General features: G+C 35.8%; 1 protein-coding gene and 1 pseudogene across 21 annotated transcripts in view; both read left to right on the top strand.

The window, feature by feature from the left end:
* Positions 1-17,489, top strand: part of CDC42BPA (CDC42 binding protein kinase alpha) — a 331,128-nt gene that overhangs the window by 30,499 nt on the left and 283,140 nt on the right. The window lies entirely within an intron of this gene.
* Positions 15,053-15,799, top strand: LOC110569571 (ubiquitin-like modifier-activating enzyme 5; annotated as a pseudogene).

Here is a 17,489-nt window from a genome sequence, read left to right as displayed (position 1 = left end):
AGGAAATACCTACTACACAAAATACTTCATTAAATAAAAAAAATTACAAGACACTAAGCTTAAAAACAAAAGGTTAGGAGCACAGCTTGCCCAGTTAAGTCCAAGTGGTGATGTTATTGGTTTTAAGCCTGAAAAAAGAATGTAAGTTCTGCTTCTCTAAAGCCACATCTTTGTATTGGACTCATTTGAATTTAAATCAGTTAATGCCTTAACAGTGCTAAAAATTCCAAGAATGTCACACATACTGACACTCAAAATAAAGTACAAAAATAAATATCAAAGTCAAATACAAATGACTTTATGGTTGCCTGTCATGTTCCTCTTTAATTTAGCCTGATAAGCTAAATTTGATTGTAATTATAATAATATATGTGATTTCAAGTACTACTATTATTTTTAAGAACTGATGACCTAGAACCCCATAATGCAATTAGGGATATACAATTTGGAGTATGGTTTACTTTTCAGTAAAGTTTAATACTAATTGAAGTACTAAATTGAACAAGGTCAAAATACTTTGTAGTACTAATCCCAATAACTTGATCCCATGCAAAAAACCAAAGGGATTTTTTTTTTTTTTTTGAGACGGAGTTTCGCTCTTGTTACCCAGACTGGAGTGCAATGGCGCGATCTCGGCTCACCGCAACCTCCGCCTCCTGGGTTCAGGCAATTCTCCTGCCTCAGCCTCCTGAGTAGCTGGGATTACAGGCACGCGCCACGGTGCCCAGCTAATTTTTTGTATTTTTAGTAGAGACGGGGTTTCACCATGTTGACCGGGATGGTCTCGATCTCTTGACCTCGTGATCCACCCGCCTCGGCCTCCCAAAGTGCTGGGATTACAGGCGTGAGCCACCGTGCCCGGCCCCAGAGGGATTTTTAAAGGCTGTTTTGGAATTCGAGAATATTGGTTCTACCTTAACTTCCCTAGTATTCCCCTCAAGTCTCAGTTGAGTGTTAGAGAACAAGTCTTACTTTTGCCATTTTGACAGTGAGGACTGGCTTTGCCAATTAGATTATGTGGTGGACATTTTCCATAAAATTTCATAAATGCCAGATTTTGATGGAATTCTATTTAAAGCACATATGCAATCTGAAATATGTTGGAAATTACATCATTTGCAACCATTTAAACCTATAATTAAACATTTGAGCTACAATTTAAAAGTGTTCAAGGCAGGACATTGCTTTTCAAAAGCTTCGTAGAGACAGTGTAACAATAAAAAAATTTCACAGCCATTGCTATTGTGTAGGGGAGAAAGCATGGGCTCTAAAGTCAATCTTAAGTGCCCTAGTTTGACTCTTGTTTCTGGCAATATTGGCTTAGAAGTTAAGTTAAAAACTACTTAAGAGTTTTATTCAGTATATCTGTACCTAGTTTTCTAAGAGATTTTATTTTTTATTTTTTGAGATGGGAGTCTCGTTCTGTTGCCCAGGCTGGAGTACATTGGTGCGATCTCAGGTCCCTGCAACCTCAGGGACCTGCAACCTCAGGAACCCTGCCTCCCAGGTTGAAGCGATTCTCTTGCCTCAGCTTCCTGAGTAGGTGGGGTTACCGGTGCTCACCACCACGCCCAGTTAATTTTTGTATTTTTAGTAGAAACGGGGTTTCACCGTGTTAGCCAGGATGGTCTGGATCTCCTGGCTTTGTGATATACCTGCCTCGGACTCCCAAAGTGCTGGGATTACAGGCGTAAGCCACTGTGCCTGGCATAAGATTTTAAATTTTAAGATTTAAAATTTAAGATTTTAAATAGCATAAGAATTAAAGATTGGCATAAGATTTTAAATTTTAATAGACACTGTTACTGAATTTTATCAATTGTTTACACTTACTGGCATAAGATTTTAAATTTTAATAGACACTGTTACTGAATTTTATCAATTGTTTACACTTAGTGAGATGATGTTATGATTTTTCAGTTTTTAAATTCCATTATGTGGTGATTAACATTGAAGTTTGACTATTAAATGAATCTTAAATACCTGAATTAAACTCATCTTGGTTGTGATGGGTAACATATTTCTGGATTTGATTTACTAATGCTTTGATTAGGATTTTTTTTTGGATTATGTTTGCCAGAGAGATTACTCTGTAGTTTTGTAATATTGTCCTTGTAAGTTTTAGGTATTAACATTATGCTATCCTCATAAAAAAGGATGAGGTGTATTCCCTCAAATGTTGGTGCCATTTCTATATTCAGTATTGAGATATTTGGAAAAATTTAGTGATAAATCCATCTCATTCTGGAGTTTTCTTTCTAGAAAGATTTTAAATATGGGTTCAGTTTCTTTACTAGAAATAGGGTTGTTCAAGTTCTCTATTCTTGGTTATTTGGCAAGTTGACTTTTTCTAGGAATTTGCCCACTTTTAATTTTAAAGCTTATTGGCATAAATTTTTTTCACAGTAATTGTTTTTCTGTTTACTCTCTTAATGTCCATAATTGCATACTTTTTTTTTTCATTTCTAATATTGTTTATTTGTATCACCTCTCTTTTTTATCACTCCTTTTAGAGGTTTATCAATTGTGTGAATTTTTTGTAATTTTGATTTTTCTCTGTTTAATAGTTGTTTTAATTTTATTAACATCTACTCTCATCTGTATTATCTTTCATTTACTTTTCAGTTTTCCATCTTCTAAAGTTCTATGATTAGCTTGTTAATTTTTAACATTATTCTTTTCTAATGTAAGTATTAAGACTTTAGATTTCGAAATAATCACCTTAGTTGCATCTCATGTTTTGATACGTTATCTTTTCATTATTGCTCCATTCTAAATGCTTTCTGCTTTCTTATTTCTATTTTTTGACCTGTGAGTTGTTTAGTTATGTCTTAATTTCCAATGCTTTTTAAAAAAAGCCATTAGTTTAAAATATTTTTCGTGTCACACCCCAGCATTTGCTTAAGATTTAGAAATGTTCTGTATGGTTTTCAAAATAGTATTTCTTCTGTAGTTGTATTGCATTTGTGTCTACTAGATTCAGCTCATTATTTAGATTGTCAAAGTTTTGTATGCTTCACTTATCAATAACTGAGATAGGTGTTAAAATTACCTAGCTTAATGGCAATTTTGCCAACTTTTCTGTGTAACTCTTGTCAGTTTTTGTCCATTTTATACATTGAGGCTAGGTCAGTTAGGTATCTAAAGTGTAGAATTTCTGTGTTTTCCTGATGAATTGCACCTTTCTCTATTGCAGTCATTATCTGTTGTGAAGCTTTTTGCCTTAAAGTTGCCCTTTCCTCTTCATATTCATGTAAATAATATACCTTTATTTGGATATTGTTTACCTGGTTTATCTTTGTCCATCCTTTCATTTTCATTCTTTCTGTAATCTTGTGTTTGGATAGTTTTTGGAAACAGCATATAACTGGATTTTTCTCCCATGGTGTGAAATCTTTGTAATTTAACAGAGCAGGGAGGCCATTTACATTTATTATAAATACAGATTTATTTGGATGTATTTCTACCATTTAAAAACCTTTTTCTGTATTTATTTTTCCATATGTTCTCATTGTCTTTTGGATTAATTCAGTATATTTGCCTGATTTAATTTTCCCCTATACTTGTTTAGAAGATACAACACTTCATTTCTCTTCGTTTTGAGACTGCCCAGTTGAAATTTCCACATTTAAGTTATGAATATAGTCACTTTCTTTTATGCTTTTCCCAAGGATCTCTCCTGTGACGTCTAGTCTCTGTTTCTTTTAATTTAGAAAAAGGCAACCCGATTGGAATAATTTGGGACAGATGTCTACTTTTGGATCATAGCTATTATAAGGTGTGGAAGGTGAATTTTTGTGGAGATATGGCCACTGGGAGATTCCTTTTCTTTACTCCTTACATCTCTTCATATACTGTATGTTGTTGACCTTTATCAGTCATTTTAGGAGATATATACTACAGAATTGCTACAAACCCAAATATATATAATTCCATAGTCTTTCTGTAAGACTTTTTCTCACACATTCACAGAGTGGGGGAAATAGTCTTCCTTTTCTGTCTTTGTTGTGTATGAATATTTGAAAACTGTCAAACCTGGACCCCCCCCCCCCCGCCTCGGTCCCCCACTGCCACCTTCTAATCCCAAACATGTCATCTCTCAGTGGGTAAGCTGTTTCAAAAGCTTTGGGTTATTTGTTTCCTTGTTTCTTCCATTCTTTTCCTTTAGTGCTTATCTGTTGGAGAATTCCTAGGGAACTTTGAAGTGTCATCAGTATTTCTCAGTTAGAATGAGCTATGTCCTGACAGTTCATGGAGGTTCAGGACCATGGACAGATCATATGTGCTACCTGTCTCAGTCTCACCCAAATGTTTTAGCAGGTTAAAATATTCTCCTGAAGTCTCCACTAGCATCATTCTTTTCCTTATAAGTTGAACTCCTCCCTATTTTTATCAGTCATCTTACAGCCAGGTCTTGCCTCTCTAAAGTTTTTTTATTTTTATTTATTTATTTTTAAATTTGTGACAGAGTCTCCCTTTGTCCCCCAGGCTGGAGTGCAGTGGTGCAATCTCGGCTCACTGCAACCTCTGCCTCCCGGGTTCAAGCAGTTCTCCTGCCTCAACCTCCTGAGTAGCTGAGATTACAGGGATGCACAACCATGCCCAGCTAATTTTTTTATTTTTAGTAGAGATGGGATTTCACCATGTTGGCCAGCCTGGTCTCAAACTCCTGACCTCAGGTGAACTACCCGCCTCGGCCTCCCAAACTGCTGGGATTACAGGCATGAGCTACTGTACCCAGCCCTTCTTTGAAGTTTTTATCTCATTTATTCATAAAATACTTATCTTGTCAATACCTTTGAGTTAGTAAATAGTTTAGTCTCCATAAAGAAATGGAGAACTAGATAGGTTAAGTAACTTATGATGGAGCCAGGTTTTGCAGTCAAGTTTTTCTGACTCTGAAACCAGATCTCAATTACTTGATATACTTCATAAAAACATTATTCTGTTCATTATACTGTTGGTTTATGACTTTAAAAATGTGTTTTAAAATTTATAATTTATTTTTGAAGTTACAGGGCCAGGCATAGTAGCTCACATCTGTAATGCCAGCTACTAGAGAGGCTGAGGCAGAGGGTCACTTGAAGCCAGGAGTTTGAGACTAGTCTGGGCAACATTTTGAGATCCCAACTCTAAAACAAAAAACACCTTACACATTTGCCCAATTTTCTATTATGGTGTTCTTTTATTTCTTACTATATTGCAAAAGCTCCTTGAATTTTAGGGATAGCAACCCTCTGACCATCATAGATGACAGATATGTCCCCCATTTTTATTTTTTCTTTTGAACTTAGAGTATTTTTCTTTTTTTGAGACAGTCTTGCTCTGTTGCCAGGCACCGGGCTGGAGTGTAGTGGCGCCATCTTGGCTAACTGCAACCTCTGCCTCCCGGGTTCAAGCAATTCTCCTGCCTCAGTCTCCTGAGTAGTTGGGACTACTGGTGCGTGCCACCATGCCCAGCTAATTTTTGTATTTTTTAGTAGAGTCGGGGTTTCACCATGTTGGCCAGGATGGTGTCGATCGCTTCACCTCGTGATCCACCTGCCTCGGCCTCCCAAAGTGCTGGGATTACAGGTGTGAGCCACTGCGCCCAGCCATATTTTTTCTTTTGAACTTAAGAGTATTTTAAAAAATACAACTTTAGTACATAATAAAACTGTAACTTTTATTTAGTTAAATCTTTTCTGTTAGGGTTTTTCTTTTGGCATTCTGATTATAAAACTCCTTCCCCATCCAAAGAACATAAAAATATCCACTTCTGATATATCTGTGGTATATATAAGTTACTTTTTAGATTGTCTATATTTGAACTGATAATTTTAGAACACAGTTTAATAGCTGGTAGAGTAAGGACCTTATTATTTCTTTTAAAATGTTTTCTTGGCTTTTCTCATACATTTATTCTTATAGGTGACCTTAGAATTATCTTAAATTCTCTTTCTTTCTCCAAAATCTAACTTGGAAGAATTTTTTAAAAGATAAACAAAGTGGCCAAATTTTGCTTTTCACTTTTGTTGTATTTTAAACATACAAAATAGTTAAGAAACATTCATTTATAATAGTGTTCTTACGAGCTGGATAGAAATAAATTTACGTAATACCTACATTGATTTTTTTCTTTGTAATTTATCTTTTAGGAAACTACTATGTAAAATTTATTGTGAGCCAGTTGTTGATTTATACATTATTAATGGTTTAATAACTGAGGATGCTTGAAAGAAGGCTTATAATGAGATTAAATTGTTGCCATGGGATGATTGTCTAGGTAACTACCCAGAATGTTTCCCTTTTTTAGTACAGTAGCTGAAATTGAATAGATGATCAGTAAAGGGTTAAATATGTGAAGAGTTAAATGAATAATGAGTTTTTTTGGTGAGTTTACTAAGCTTTCAATTTCAGCCTTAAAGAATTGATTAGAGTACAGGTATATTCAGTAATCTTATTTATAGGAGGCAAAGTAGATGAACTAGAATGCCAGTTAGCAATTTACAGTAAAGAATGTATCTATTAGCTATCAGAGCCATTTATATCATTCTCACCACTACTTTTCTTTTTCTACAAGAAAAAGTTTACCTGAAGAATGAAACTGGTATAAGGATAGCTACTTCAATGAATTTAAGTTCTGATAGCATATGATAGGAATGATGTGCCAAGTAGATTAGTATTTTTGCCCAGTGTTAAACATATCCCTCTACTGTGCAGGAAGGACTGCCACCCAAGTTTCTCACTCACAGATACTCTCTACTGATAATATCTGCGTCCTGGCCTTGCACTTCCATTAGTTGTGTCATGAGTTCATCATTAGATCTTGTTGTGATTTAGGCATAATCATTTAAAAGAAAATACACAAGTTGTACATGAATACATGGTTACTTTGTTTATTTAAAAAACAGTATACAGGTGCACGCCACTACCAGTCAGCTAATTTATGTATTTTTAGTAGAGTTGGGGTTTCACCATGTTGGCCAGGCTGGTCTCAAACTGCTGACCTCAAATGATCCCACCTGCCTCAGCCTCCCAAAGTTCTGGGATTACAGGTGCAAACCACCATACCTGGCCTATAATGAACATTTATTGAACCATTTTATGTACCAGGTATCACATTACGTATTGTGTATTCTTATTTAATTAAAAACCCATTTTTAACCCATTAAGGGACTCAGACAGATACTTCCATGCCAGCATTCAAAGCACTGGCATATAACAGCCACTCAAAATAGCCCAAAATGTAAACACCTCAAGTTTTCATTAACTGGATAAATGGATAAAATGAATGTGGCATGAGAATGCGGGAGAGAGAGCCAAGATGGCTGACCACTAGCAGCTCGGGATTGTAGCTCCCAGTGAAAGTGCAGAGAAAGAGAGGACACCACACTTTCAGACGAATTTTTGTTGCTCACGGATCAGGAGATTCCCAGCAGAGGAGCCCCACGGGTCGCCAGCATGACTCTTGTGGGCGGCGTGGTGGTTTTGCTGGCGTCTCAGCACGGGAGTTCTTGGTGCAGAGTGAGCGGGACTGGGTCCCCTTTTGGCCTATTCCCGGGCAGAAAAGCACCATCAATCTTAACACCGCTGTTTTGGCCGGCGCAGTGGATTGCTCAGATTTCGGCGCTGGGAATCAACAAGTTGGACATCCACTCAGAAACCTAATTTGAAAGTCGGAAATCACAAAGACCACAGGTGGATAAATTTACAATGATGGGAAGAAACCAGCGTAAAAAGGCTGAGAATACCCAAAATCAGAATGCCTCTCCCTCTACAGGGGATCACAGTTCCTCATCAGCAATGGAACAAGCCCTGATGGAGAACGAGTGCGTTCCATTAACAGAAGTAGGCTTCAGAAGGTGGATGATAAGAAACTTCTGTGAATTAAAAGAACTTTTTCTAACCCAATGCAAAGAAACTAAGAACTTTGAAAAAAGGTTTGATGAAATGCTAACGAGAATAGACGATTTGAAGAGGAATATAGGTGAATTAATGGAGCTGAAAAACACAACACGAGAATTTCGTGAAGTATGCACGAGTTTTAACAGTCAAATTGATCAAGCAGAAGAAAGGATATCAGAGTTCGAAGACCAACTTAACGAAATAAAACAAGAAGTCAAGATTAGAGAAAAAAGGATAAAAAAGAATGAGCAAAGTCTCCAAGAAATATGGGACTATGTGAAAAGACCTAATCTACGTTTGATAGGTGTACCTGAATGTTACGAAGAGAATGAATCCAAGTTGGAAAATACTCTTCAGGAGATTATTCAGGAAAACTTTCCCAACCTAGTAAGACTGGACAATATTCAACTCCAGGTAATACAGAGAACACCACAAAGATATTCCTCAAGAAGACCAACCCCAAGGCACATAATTGTCAGATTCATTAGGGTTGAAATGAAGGAGAAAATACTAAGAGCAGCCAGAGAGAAAGGTCAGGTTACCCACAAAGGGAAACCTATCAGACTTACAGCAGATCTCTCAGCAGAAACCCTATAAGCCAGAAAAGAATGGGGGCCAATATTCAACATCCTTAGAGAAAAGAACTTTCAACCCAGAATTTCATATCCAGCCAAACTGAGCTTTAAAAGCGAAGGAAAAATAAAATCTTTTGCAAGCAAGCAAGTACTTAGAGATTTCACCATCACCAGGCCTGCTTTGCAGAAGCTTCTGAAAGAAGCACTATACATATAAAGGAGCAACCAGTATCAGCCGTTCCAAAAATATATCCAGTTAGCATCAAATGGCAGTATTAAACTCATATATATTATTAACTGGATAAAAAGTCAAAACCCATTGGTACGCTGTATCCAGACCCGTCTCACATGCAACGATACACAAAGACTTAACGGAGAAAAAGACATAATGGTAAAAGGATCAATGCAACAAGAAGAGCTAACGATCCTATATCTACACGTACCCAATACATAAGACAGAAGCACCCAGATACATAAGACAAGTTCTTAACGACTTATAAAGAGACTTAGTCTCCCACACAATAATAGTGGGAGACTGTAACATCACATTGTCAATATTAGACTGATCAACGAAATAGAAAATTAACAAGGATATCCAGGACTTGAACTCAGACCTGGAACAAGTAAACTTAATAAACATTTATAGAACTCTCCACTTCAAATACACAACACATACATTCTTATCAGTACCATATCACACCTATTCCAAAAGTGACTACATAATTGGAAGTAAATCACTCCTCAGTAATTGCATAGCATTTCATAGGTTTAAATGAAATATTGGTTGGCTGCTTGTTTGTTATTTTCTTCCCTTATTTCTTCTTGTCTCCATTGTTAAGCACAATTATTGGCATAAAAGAGGTTTTCAATTCCCATTTTTAGACTGCATTCTAGCCTGGGCAATAAAGCAATACTCCCATTCTCTCTCGCTCTTTCTCTTCCTTTTTCTTCCTCTTCTTCATTCTTTTTTTTCTTTCTCTCTTCCTTTCTTCCTTTTTTTTCTTCAAAAACAAAAAAAGAATGCAGTGGAGTATTATTAGCTATAAGAAGAATGAAGTTCTGACACAGGCTGTGCAACATCACTGAACATTGAAAACATGCCTAGTGACATAAACCAGACATATATGATTCTACTTATATGCAGTATGTAGAATAGGCAAATTTATAGAGACAGAATGTAGATTAGTGGTTACCAGGCATGGGATGTGGTGGTGGGTAGGGGAGGGGATGGGGAATTATTGCTTACTATTTACAGAGTTACTGTTAGGGGTGATGAAGTTTTAGAAATAGTGGTAAGTTTGTGCAACATTGAATGTAAGTAATGTCACTGATGTACACTTAACAATAAAGTGGCATATTTTGTTATATATATTTTTCCACAAAATAAAAGTTAAAAAAAATCCAGACAACTCATGACTTAGGTTCTGCTGTTATCACCATTTTGCAAGTGAGGTTTAGAAGAAATAAGTAACTTATGTAGCTAAGTGACAAGCATCTAGACTTGACTCAGGTTTGTCTGATCCCAGATTCCATATTTTTAATTAGGTGGTTCTCTGCTTTCAGAAATAAAAGTGGAGGTGCCTTCTTTCCTATTCCTTATTTCCATTCTTTGGCATAGAAATTACCTCTGATTCTTTGCTTAATTGTTTGACACGTATCCTTTTCCTATACATTCACTTAAGTATTTGTGTACATAAACAAATGCGTACAACTTTTTCTTTAATTTACATAAATGGCATAATTGTTAACATTGTTTATGTGAATGCTTTTTTTACAATATGCATTAGAGAAGCTTTTGTTAATTCATGTAGGTCTACTTCATTTTATTTGCCACATATATTTCATGGTATGTATATATATGGGTATAGTGTTCATGGCATGACTGTCCTGTAATTTATATACTATTTTGGTATTTCCTAGGTAGTTTCCAGTTTTCCATTTTAACATACAGTATTTCGGGGCTTGTACATATGCTCAGAAGTGAATTTTTTGGGCAAAAGGAATGTACATTTAAAATATTTAAAGTTACTGCAATATACTATTTCTTCCTCCACAAAGGATACCAGTTTAAACTTCTAACACTGGGATATGACAGTCCTTGTTTCCTAGGAACACAATATTATCAGTCTTTTTTGCCTATCCCATGGTCAATAATTGATACTTTTTACATTAATATAAAAATATCTGATTTAGTTCCAGATGTTAGACATTTTCCATATGATTTTCTTTTTTTAATTGCCAATGCCTGTTTTTCTAATATTAATATTAGTGATTTATAAAAACTATGTGTTCTATGTGTTAATTTTTTGTTATGTAAATATTTGTTGCAAATATATTTTTCCAGTGTTGTTTCATTTTTCTTAAACTTTGTTCATGTTATCTTTTACCTTATAGGAAACTTAAGTTTTTATATAGGTAAATCTTTTTATTATTAATACTTCTGGCCATAAGGCTTTGTGTTGCTAAAACAGCTTTTTTCATTTCAATATTATGTGAGTATGCTCCATTATTTTTTCCTAATATTACCATAGATTAAGAAAAATTTCCTTAATTATGGCATTATATTTTGAGTTATGTGAGTTATGAATTAAAGTTTTTTTCCAAATAGTTCATCTTTCCCCCGTTTAAAATATCTATATCTGAGCCCGTTTCTGCTTCATTGTTCTATTGATTCAGGGGTCAGTAGACTGACACACGAGACAAATCTAACTTACTGCCTTGTTTTTGTAAATAAAGATTTATTGGAACATAGCCCCACCCATTTGTTTACATATTGTTTTTTTAGTTTTGATTTTACAAGGGCTGAGTTGAGTCATTGGCACAGAGACTAAAGAGCTCACAAAGCCTAAAATATTTACTGTGGCCTTTATGGAAGAAGTTGGCCAACCCCTGAATTAGTCTTTTTCCTAATTTCAGACTTTTTAAAAATAAAAATATAAATATGGGCTGCGCACAGTGGTTCATGCCTGTAATACTAGCACTTTGGGAGGCCAAGGTAGGCAGATTGCTTGAGCCCAGGAGTTTGAGAACAGCCTGGGCAATGTGGCAAAACCCTGTCTCTACAAAAAATACAAAACTTAGTCAGGTGTAGTGGCATGTGCCTGTGGCCCCAGCTATTTTAGAGGTTGAGGTGAGAGGATCACTTGAGTCCAGGAGGTTGAGGTTGCGGTGAGCTGTGATCACACCAGTGCACTCCAGCCTGAGTGACAGAACAAGACCCTGTCTTAAAAATACACACACACACACACACAAAAGTGTACATCCACACATACAAAATACACGTATAAATATGTATTAATGGGTATATCTGTCTCTTTCCCCATATCACACTGTTTTATTTATTATTTTATATTTCTATACACCCTGGTGGGGGATGGGTCTTTCCTACCAGATATCAAAACTAATAAATTATAGTAAAAATAGAATCTGGTATTGGTGAAGAAACTGACTAATACAGAATTGGCAAACTTTCTGTAATGGCTACAGTAAATATTTTTGGCTTTGTGAGCTGCATAGTCTCTGTGCCAACTATTCAACTCAGACCTTATGTCATGAAAGCAATTGAAAGCAACACATAAACCAATGGATGGGGCTGTGTTCCAATAAAAACACCTGTGTTTTAAAATTTTTTCTTGATTATTCTGCATTTCATTTTGCATCTGAACTTCAAAAACAATTGTTATCTTCAAGTATCACATTAGGGTTTCTCTTAAGAAAAACTTTTAAAAAAATGTTACTTTTCAGAGATTAGATACATTTTGCCTACAATTTTGCCATTTTGACATACTTGATTAAGTAATCAGTACTAGCTTCAGTGCCTGGGACATGGTAGGTGTACAGTACATGCTGTTAGTATGAATGGTCCAAGATTCTTTCTGCCATATCTTTTGCCTGGTGATATGGTTTGGCTCTGTCCCCCCATCCAGATCTCATTTTGAATTGTCATCTCCGGGTGTTGAGGGAGGGACCTGGTAGGAGGTGATTGGATCATGGGGGGTGGTTCCCCCATACTGTTCTTGTGATAGTGAGGGAGTTCTCATGACATCTCATGGTTTTAAAAGTGGCAGTTTCTCCTGTACTTGCTTGCTGTCCCGCTGCCTTGTGAAGAAGGTACCTGCTTCCCTTTCACCTTCTGCCATGATTGTAAGTTTTCTGAAGCTTCCCCAGCTGTGTGGAACTGTGAGTCAATTAAACCGCTTTCGTTTATAAATTACCAAGTCTCAGGTAGTATCTTTATAGCAATGTGAAAACAGACTAATATCCTGGAGAATCGCCTGTCTGATAGGTATAGATATTCATTAACAGGTATCTGTGGTCTTTTATCTGATGGCATCTATGCGAGTTGCATACATGACAGATGATAATAGATTAGATCGTACATTTTTTAAATGATTAAGGGTCAGCAAATATTTCTAAAACATTAAAATATTATAATACTATTCCTTCCCTCCTTCACAGGCCTTTTAGTAGATGATCTCGTCTAAGTTTTAGGAGACCATTGGATTCCCAAAGTGATTTTATTGTGTAGAATTATGTATTCTGTTATATATTTTAGTAACTGATTAGAACTAAAATGGATATAGTAGAGATTTCATTCATGAATTGTTTGGCATTCAACACTAAATGTGAATTCTTGGCTGAAAGAGCTTATATAAACAAAATCTATTTTGTTATAAAAATGTATAAATTAAGCATTTTCTTAGTAGGACCAAACTTTATGTGAAACATTAGAGTAACTTAACTTTTCTTTCATAATCTTGTAATATTCTTCTATAGACATTTAAAGTTTTACTTCTTTATGCCTTCCCTAGCAACTTTAACATTTTCCTGCTCTTTCTGATCTCATGCTAAAGACTATATACTAGATGGTCTGGTTGTGAATCCTAGTTCTTTCACTTATTTGAGTATTTAAGGGCCAGCAAAATTGTCAGAAATTAGTTTAAAAACATAAATAAGGCCAGGCACAGTAGCTCACACCTGTAATCCCACCACTTTGGGAGACCGAGGTGGGTGGATCACCTGAAGTTGGGAATTTGAGACCAGCCTGACCAACATGGAGAAACCCTGTCTCTACCACAAATGCAAAATTAGCCAGGTGTGGTGGTGCATGCCTGTAATCTTGGCTACTCAGGAGGCTGAGGCAGGAGAATCACTTGAACTTGGTAGGTGGAGGTTGCGGTGAGCTGAGATTGTGCCATTAAAATTCTTTTGTTTTCTCATTTAGAATGAAACTAGTAATGCTACCTATCTTCATACTTTGTTGTGAGTCTTGGACAAGTTGGTATGCAAAACATAAAATGTCAAGCTTGTCAAATGGAATTTATCCAAGATTATGAATTCTATTCTGATAGCCTAATTGAGAAAAAGTGCCACAAACACGTGTAGTTTCAGTTTACAGATGTGGAGTTAAGTTATAGACTAGTGAGCAACATTTCCAGGTAAGATTATCTTTCCACTGGAAAGAATTATGTTTGACTTTATGCTGAATATTTTAACAGCATTTGCTTGGCCATAACAGAGAATACAACTAACAGTGACCAAAAACACAAGAACATTTATTACTAAATAAGAAGTGTTGAGGCAGGCAATCCCGGAGTTGGTTCTCTGGCTCAGCAGTTTCAGAGTGTTAGATTGGCAGGCCTCCGAAGCTCTCCTGTTTTTCCTTTCATAGTGCAAGGCAGCTCCGAAAAGAGAATATCATTGTAGTAATATCTAGAGTAGAAAGTGCATTTGAGAATGGGCTTCCTTTTTGTTCTTCTTACTCATTAAGGAAAAGACCCTTCCTAGAAGCTCTCAGGCCCTTTCTATTATTGGTCAAAATAATATAAAGCAACTTTCACACAGATGCCTGACCAAACAATGGAAAAGGGGAAAAGGCTTACCATGACTGGCATATACCAATTATAATTCATAATCTGAGGTAAAACAAATTGCCACTACGCAGAAATAGGGTCTGTCAGTGAGGAAGAAGGGAAGAATAGTCATTAGGTAACTAGGCAGTCTGCCACATTACAATATTCATTTGTTTAAAAGTAACTTACAAAGTAACAGGGTTTAAAGTAGTGAACAAAGTGGACTTAATCCCCTGAATTCTTGAGGATTTTTTTTTCTTTTTCTGTTTAAGAGATGCCATTTTTGTTGGGATATTATTAGGCATTTTCTTGTCTCCTGAGTGCTTGTAAGTGTTAGAGCTCAAAGGGGGACCTTCTTTGGACCATCAGTTAAAAAAAAAAAAATTCCTTAGAAGAAAGGCATTCACTTAAAAATGTTTTATTCTTACAATTATGTAAAAGTATTTCTAGTTTCAGAGAGAAGGAGAAACTGGGATCTAAAGGATAATATACCCAAGATCAAATAGATAGGAGGTTCTGATTGTAATATTAGTTAATAATTTTTGAATCTTTTTAATGTTCTATGTACTGTACTTACTACTTTGCATAAATTGTTTTATTAAATCCATATGACCCTGTGAGAGTTATGAGGTATAGGTACCTGTACAGGTAGGGAAATTAAGCCTTTTGTGTTTAAATAACTTCTCAAGGTCTCAGAGTTTCTCAGCAGCAATCAAATCAACACCTCAGGGCTGACGGATGCCAAAGTGTGCAGTTTTTGCATGCTTTGGTGTTTGTGCAGCCAGTCGTCCTTCCACTATGGAAGTGGTTCCTGGGATCTTAGTACAAAACGTGTTAAAGTTTCTGTTAAATTTTGGTACTGTTAGTTTTACCTTGGATATAATGCAGTGCAGGATTTTTTTCCTACTATGTCCATAAAGCCAAATCTTCAGTGTGATGGCAGAAATTGCAGGAAGCAGCAGGAGGAGTATAAGAAAAAGGTAGCAGGATTGCCCAAACAAGAGGTTATACAAGAAGAGGAAGAGATAATCCATGAAGATAACGAGTGGGGTAATTAGCTGGTATCTGAGGTTTCAGAAGAAGAGTTGAACAATTCTTCCGGTCCAGTTCCAGACTTACCTGAAGGAATTACAGTGACATACAGAATTCCAAAAATGCAAGAAGATTCTGTCACTGAGGTAACAGTGGAAGATTTCGGTGAAAGCTTGAAAGACCTCATGGCCAAGATGAAGAATATGTAGATAATGGACTGGCATATATTTTATTTCTTATGTTAAAGCCTCTTCCCTTGAAATTAAGAACAAATTTTAAAAACTGATAAAACTTAGGCAACATTAATTAATGTATACTCTTAACTGAATTGTTAAACTTTTTGAAAATTCTGTGACTTGTTTGTTTCTCCCCACTCCAACTAAATCATTAACTCTCCTAAAATACATGTTTTATTCTAGTAAGAAAACCTCAAAGGATACTGTAGGGTATAAATCTTATTTGAAAACATAGCCATTGAAATGTTTTGACCTTTTGGAGTGGGGGAATGACGAATCTCATCCTGTAATCTTTTTCTTTCCAGTAATCCCTTGTGTCTGTTGTATGAGGACATGGACATTAAAGTAGTACATGATCCTCAGATACAAGGAAAAGGACAAGGCTTATAGCTTATTGATGAGAGCTGGCAAGCATCTGCTTATTATGTTTGGAATTGCTTTCTATAAGAAAATTGCCACTACTACTAACTTGACCAACAGGGAATTTAAAATAGTTAACCTATGAAATAACATTCTCTCTAATGTTTGCTGATGAAATACAAGTCGAAATGTATTCATTGAAAAAGTCTGTAAACCTATGGATTATGTATTCAAAATAAGACAAAGGCAAATAAAAAGCAACTGTCTTCATGAATAGACAAAGTTGCTTTCAGGAAGTATAAATTATATTCTGTACTGACTAACCAAAGAATAGAAATTATTGCATTTGTGGAACATGTATCTGGAGTTACTATACTTTACTGAAGAGCAAGGCATAAATTTAGACCAAGATCTATCCATATTACACTCATTCTTTAGGCCACTCCTGGATACTTCATTTAAATTTGATTCTTGAGGTAGTGAGATGTCGGCAAGGTTTATCTTATATACATAAAAGAAAAGTTCTAAATTGCCTCTGTAATGAGTTGTAGTCATTGGGGAGAGTATCAGTTTCCCTGATCCTGACCACTAAACTGTAAATTGATATAAATTAACTTTCTCTGGAGTTGCACACAAATAATGAAGACTTAAGAGAACCTTGGTTGAAATAAATTTCCAGTTGTTTGCAGACTAATTAATACCATGTAGGTGTAACCATTAAAAAATTATTATATAAACTACAATATTTTAGCTTTTCTGTGTTAGAAAGTGATTTTTTTTTTTTTTTTTTGAGGCAGAGTCTCACTCTGTCATCCAGGCTGGAGTGCGGTGGTGCAATCTTGGCTTGCTGCAACCTCACCTCCTAGGTTCAAGTGATTCTTTTGCCTCACTCTCCCGAGTAGCTGGGATTACAGGTGTGTGCCACCATGTCTGGCTAATTTTTGTATTTTTAGTAGAGACAGCATTTCATCATGTTGGCCAAGCTGGTCTTGAACTCCTGACCTCAAGTGATCTGCCCACCTGGGCCTCCCAAAGTGTTGGGATTACAGGCATGAGCCACTTCACCTGGCCAAAAGTGATTTGATGAAAATTGTTAAAAATCTGTAGCTGCTTTGTTACCTTCATTAACTCTTTGTGATTAAAGTCACAAGTTTGTTGAGTAATGAGAATGTGTTAGATTAATGTTTAGGTGAGTTATATTTTAAAATCTGTGTAGTATATTTATAGTTCACCCGGTAATTAGAACACTGTATTCCTTATTGTTCTTCAGGTGTGTCATAGGAGGTAGAGTTTATTGATGCTGGGATTGTGGATGTGAAAATAACATTCTCAGGATATTCTGTGACTTAAAAGGCTGATTTAAAACCAGGTGATATTTTCTGTGATTGTATATAATTCGGTTTATATTTATACTTAATAATAAATGCCAGAATACATGGCTGTATACTTAGTATCCTTTAGGACATTATTTCTTAGTCAAAGTTTTTGAGGTATCTAGCATGATATATAAAATTTGAAGTAAATGTGCTTTTTCTTGGGAGGAATTC

The sequence above is a fragment of the Aotus nancymaae genome, unplaced genomic scaffold (assembly GCF_030222135.1).
Source record: "Aotus nancymaae isolate 86718 unplaced genomic scaffold, 86718_ANA_hifiasm-v0.15.2.pri h1tg000032l_0, whole genome shotgun sequence".
In the NCBI taxonomy this organism is placed as follows: domain Eukaryota; kingdom Metazoa; phylum Chordata; class Mammalia; order Primates; family Aotidae; genus Aotus; species Aotus nancymaae.
Note: the sequence above shows the minus strand (reverse complement) of the source record. Positions and strands in the feature narration are given on the sequence as shown.